Genomic DNA, 6104 nt, shown 5'->3' with positions numbered 1-6104 from the left:
TTTACTGAAATAAAATACTATTGTTACATTTTAGTATTTATCATTTTATTTATTTAATTATTTAATTTAAAAAACACTTTAAGTTTTAAATAGGATTAGGGTTGTAGTTGTCCCAGTGTAGCAGGGTGATGGTATATAGTAGTAGTTGGTGTAGTTATGCCAGGAAATATCCACCAGATACTCATATACCAAATCCAAAACTTTACAGAGTATGGTGGTAGAAACAGTTTAGCTTGCAAAACATCACAGCAATTTGATCAGCAGCTTCAAGTTATCGGAGCTCACACGAGATGATGGGCTAAAACTTCTTCTCCAATAGGTGATGCTTCCTCTTGAACTCAGACTTGGGGGTGGGGGGTGGCAAGGAGGTTCAAGAGGAATGCAAGCTGTTTTTTGGATGACATTCCTCTATATGTTGTTGATCCTCACCTGGTGTAACCGAAATGTCATGACACAGCCAGCATGAGGTCATATCACAGGACATGCCATATACTTATTCCTGTGCTACAACATGTATCTTCAAGTTTACCCTTTGGTCAGTGGCGTAACTACCACCATAGCAGCGGTAGCAGCTGCCACAGGGCCCGGGACATCAGGGGCCCGGTGACAGCTGCTACTGCTGCTGTCATTATGCTCGGAGGTCTTTTCGGACCCCCGAGTATAATGATCGGGGCCTCCTGTTGGTGGAATACTTTCCACCAACAGGGGGCCCCGAAGCTGCAGCAATGGCTGAGACACAGGAGCTGCAGGTCTGACTCCTCTCAGCGCTGCAGGACGATCCCCCTCTCTCCCCCCTCCCTTTCTCTGCTGTCCTCTGCCCACCAATGAGAGGAGGAGGCGGGGCTTATCCCTGCCGTCCTGCACAGAAGAGAAGAGGAAGAAGCTGCTCCAGGAAAATGAAACTGAAGATACACAGGTACGTACTGGGGTTACTATACTTATTACTATCAGGCATTTGGGGGGATTACTTGTGTTTTAGTAACTCCATGTGCCTCATAGTAATAGCAGTTAACCCCATCATCTCCCTCACATTAACCCCTGTTTGCTTCACCATAAGAGTTACTGATATGTGAGACATTTGGGGGTAATAGTAATGAAGATACTTTATTATTACCTCCATGTCTCTCACATATCAGTAACTCTTATGTGAGGTACACAAGGCTTAATGTGAGGGACATGATAGGGTTAACTGTTATTAATATGAGGCACATGAGTTACTAAATTGTAATGCACAGGACCAGATTTTTTTTTATCCACAATTTGTCCTGGTATAGCGGTCAGCGGTGACAGTATTTAGTCCTGTAGGGGCCACTAAGGGACATAATACTGTGTGCAGGGGCCACTATGGGACATAATACTGTGTGCAGGGGCCACTATTGGGTATAATACTGTGTGCAGGGGGCCACTATTGGGTATAATACTGTGTGCAGGGGCCACTAAGGGACATAATACTGTGTGCAGGGGCCACTAAGGGACATAATACTGTGTGCAGGGGCCACTATGGGACATAATAGAGCGCGCAGGAATGCGTAGGAGGGACTCGGTCGAGATCTTCGGTGTCGGGGGGGCCCCATGTCAAAAGTTCGCCACGGGGCCCCGCCATTCCTAGTTACGCCACTGCCTTTGGTGTACCATTGGTTAACATAATACAGCTAGTTGTCCAAACTCCTATTATCTAAAACTTTAAGCTGAGTTTGCTGAATTCTTTTGCTTCTATTAGCTAAACCACATATGTTTTAATAGGAGCATGGATCTATAGCTGTAATACAGTACATTGCTCATATATAGGGCTGTATATTCAGCTGAAAAATTGTGGGTAAAGATTTAGTATAACCTGTATTAATTTAAATCCACACTAGCGTTTGGGTTTTTGTTCTTCGGTTCTGGTTGGGGACCTGAAAAGCAGAGATCCTATCCACTTAAAAAGTGATTGATTACCTGTGGCCCCCATAGACTTTAATGCTTGTAGGAATTTTCTCTTTGCATATTTTAAGTGGAATGGGGAAATGTAGTCCCCAAACGGTGACACAACGCTAGCGTGACCGCACCCTTAGAACTTCACAGGAAATGGTTTCTACTGTAGTTTTAGCTCACAGATTAAGAACCGTAAGGTTTTAAAGAAGGTGACATTTGGATAAAATATATAAATAACTCCCAAAAAATACCCCTTTTTCCCTTTTATGTAGTATAAAAACACAAAACGCTACACATTTGGTAATGCCACGTCCATGAGAAACTACCATCAGTTAACCCAAATGGTAGACATCGTAAAAAATAAAACGAGGGGGAAAGGAACATACAGAGCACACCTAGGTGTAACTACAAAACATATGGTAAATTAAGAAGAAGCACTTTATACTGCTCTCTTCTGCTCAATCCACACCTAGCTTTGGCTCAAAAAACTGCATCAAAACCAGCAATGAAAAAGGCAGTTTTTCTGTAATGTGGGGCCCTAGCCTGGCGGGGCCTATCCGATCTCTTGAACTGAACCCAATCAAAAAATCTTTGAAGGGAGATGAAACTCCCCAGCAACTCCCCAGCAACCGCTCCGACACCTGAAAGATTTGGAGAAGATTTGTATGGAAGTGCAAGTCAAAATCCCTGCTGCAGTGTGTGCTAAGTTGGTCAAGAACTACAGATAACATCTGACCTCTGTAATTCCAAACAAAGGTTTCTCATATACATAGCACTGATGAAATATAAAACTTAACATTTAATATGAACCCCTAAAAGACCATCTAGGTACAATATGTGAAGATACCACAAACTATATCGCTCCATACACAAATGAGGAAACGGTCGATAATAGTAAGACATCACAGGGTATGTTTAAGATGTTGGCATCCATGGTTGTATGAGGTCTATGCTATTTATGGACAGCACCCCACACTGCTCATTTCTGGGTGGTGTGCTATCTGTGGTTGATCCACTTATCATATTAGCAGGTCAACTTTTCAAAATTTATTTTCTATATTTTATATGTCCCTAGGTCTGTAAAAAAACAGATGATATACAGATGTCATACGTTTATTTTTTATGTTCCCATAGACTTTCATTGATTTAATGCATTTGTGATGCACATCAGCTTCAGTGAGAAAAAAAGGACGTGCTTTCATTGTTTTATTGCAGACCTATAGTCCACAAAAACTACAAATGTCTGAAAAAACACATTAAAATTAGAGATGAGCGAACAGTGTTCTATCGAACACATGTTCGATCGGATATCAGGCTGTTCGATGTGTTCGATTCGAATTGAACATCACGTGGCAAACTCCAAAAAGATTCAATTCCCCTCCCACCTTCCCTGGCGCTTTTTTTGCACCAATAACAGCGCAGGGGAGATGGGACAGGAACTACGACACCGGAGGCATCGAAAAAAATCGGAAAAAGTCATTGGCTGCCGAAATCAGGTGACCTCCATTTTAGACGAATAGTGGATTTCAAATCCGGGTCATATGAGACTGTGAACTTTGTGACTAAGAGACAGGGATAGCTGTACAGGCAGGGATAGCTAGGGATAACTTTTATTTAGGTAGGAATGTTATTAAAAATAACTTATTGGGGCTCTATCGGGTGTGTAATTGTGATTTTTGTGACATAAACTTTTTCCCATAGGAATGCATTGGCCAGCGCTGATTGGCCAGAGTACAGAATTTGACCAATCAGCGCTGGCTCTGCTGGAGGAGGCAGAGTCTAAGATCGCTCCACACCAGTCTCCATTCAGGTCCGACCTTAGACTCCGCCTCCTCCGGCAGAGCCAGCGCTGATTGGCCAAAGGCTGGCCAATGCATTCCTATGGGTATGCACAGACTTAGCAGTGCTGAGCCAGTTCTGCTCAACTACACCGTGTGCCGGTCAGCCCATCTGATATAGCAGAGCCAAGTGTGCACACTCGGCTCTGCTACATCAGATGTAGCAGAGCCGAGGGTGCACTAGAACCCTTATGCACTCTCGGCTCTGCTACATCAGATGTAGCAGAGCCGAGGGTGCACTAGAACCCTTATGCACACTCGGCTCTGCTACATCGGATGTAGCAGAGCCGAGAGTGCACTAGAACCCTTATGCACACTCGGCTCTGCTACATCTGATGGGCTGACTGGCACGCGGTGTAGTTGAGCAGAACTGGCTCAACACTGCTAAGTCTCTGCATTCCCATAGGAATGCATTGTCCAGCGCTGATTGGCCAAAGTACGGAATTCGACCAATCAGCGCTGGCTCTGCTGGAGGAGGCGGAGTCTAAGATCGCTCCACACCAGTCTCCATTCAGGTCCGACCTTAGACTCCGCCTCCTCCGGCAGAGCCAGCGCTGATTGGCCGAAGGCTGGCCAATGCATTCCTATGGGTATGCACAGACTTAGCAGTGCTGAGCCAGTTCTGCTCAACTACACCGTGTGCCGGTCAGCCCATCAGATGTAGCAGAGCCGAGGGTGCACTAGAACCCTTATGCACACTCGGCTCTGCTACATCTGATGGCAGAGTCTAAGGTCGGACCTGAATGGAGACTGGTGTGGAGCGATCTTAGACTCCGCCTCCTCCAGCAGAGCCAGCGCTGATTGGTCGAATTCCATACTCTGGCCAATCAGCGCTGGCCAATGCATTCTATTAGCCCGATGAAGTAGAGCTGAATGTGTGTGCTTAGCTCAACTACGCCGGTGGAGTAGTTGAGCTAAGCACACACATTCAGCTCTACTTCATCGGGCTAATAGAATGCATTGGCCAATCAGCGCTGGCCAATGCATTCTATTAGCGTGAGCTGAGTTTGCACAGGGGTTCCAGTGCACCCTCGGCTCTGCTACATCTGATGTAGCAGAGCCGAGTGTGCATAAGGGTTCCAGTGCACCCTTGGCTCTGCTACATCTGATGTAGAAGAGCCGAGTGTGCATAAGGGTTCTAGTGCACCCTCGGCTCTGCTACATCTGATGTAGCAGAGCCGAGTGTGCACACTCGGCTCTGCTATATCAGATGGGCTGACCGGCACACGGTTTAGTTGAGCAGAACTGGCTCAGCACTGCTAAGTCTGTGCATACCCATAGGAATGCATTGGCCAGCCTTCGGCCAATCAGCACTGGCTCTGCCGGAGGAGGCGGAGTCTAAGGTCGGACCTGAATGGAGACTGGTGTGGAGCAATCTTAGACTCCGCCTCCTCCAGCAGAGCCAGCGCTGATTGGTCGAATTCCGTACTTTGGCCAATCAGCGCTGGCCAATGCATTCCTATGGGAATGCAGAGACTTAGCAGTGTTGAGCCAGTTCTGCTCAACTACACCGTGTGCCGGTCAGCCCATCAGATGTAGCAGAGCCGAGTGTGTATAAGGGTTCTAGTGCACCCTCGACTCTGCTACATCTGATGTAGCAGAGCCGAGAGTGCATAAGGGTTCTAGTGCACCCTCGGCTCTGCTACATCTGATGTAGCAGAGCCGAGTGTGCATACTCGGCTCTGCTATATCAGATGGGCTGACCGGCACACGGTGTAGTTGAGCAGAACTGGCTCAGCACTGCTAAGTCTGTGCATACCCATAGGAATGCATTGGCCAGCCTTCGGCCAATCAGCGCTGGCTCTGCCGGAGGAGGCGGAGTCTAAGGTCGGACCTGAATGGAGACTGGTGTGGAGCGATCTTAGACTCCGCCTCCTCCAGCAGAGCCAGCGCTGATTGGTCGAATTCCGTACTCTGGCCAATCAGCGCTGTCCAATGCATTCCTATGGGGAAAAGTTAGCTTGCGAAAATCGCAAGCTGACAGGGATTTCCATGAAATAAAGTGATTTTTATGCCCCCAGACATGCTTCCCCTGCTGTCCCAGTGTCATTCCAGGGTGTTGGTATCATTTCCTGGGGTGTCATAGTGGACTTGGTGACCCTCCAGACACGGATTTGGGTTTCCCCCTTAACGAGTATATGTTCCCCATAGACTATAATGGGGTTCGAAACCCGTTCGAACACTCGAACAGTGAGCGGCTGTTCGAATCGAATTTCGAACCTCGAACATTTTAGTGTTCGCTCATCTCTAATTAAAATTAAAGGGGCTCTATCATTGGGAAAAGTCATTTTTAACTAATCACATCCTTGCATAGCCTTTAGAAAGGCTATTCCACACCTACCTTTAGTATTT

General features: G+C 46.6%; 1 protein-coding gene across 1 annotated transcript in view; it reads left to right on the top strand.

Annotated features, from left to right (window-relative positions):
• Positions 1–6104, top strand: part of LOC142200525 (ovalbumin-related protein Y-like) — a 65760-nt gene that overhangs the window by 195 nt on the left and 59461 nt on the right. The gene's annotated exons all lie outside the window — the stretch shown is intronic.

The sequence above is a fragment of the Leptodactylus fuscus genome, chromosome 4 (assembly GCF_031893055.1).
Source record: "Leptodactylus fuscus isolate aLepFus1 chromosome 4, aLepFus1.hap2, whole genome shotgun sequence".
Taxonomy (NCBI): domain Eukaryota; kingdom Metazoa; phylum Chordata; class Amphibia; order Anura; family Leptodactylidae; genus Leptodactylus; species Leptodactylus fuscus.
Note: the sequence above shows the minus strand (reverse complement) of the source record. Positions and strands in the feature narration are given on the sequence as shown.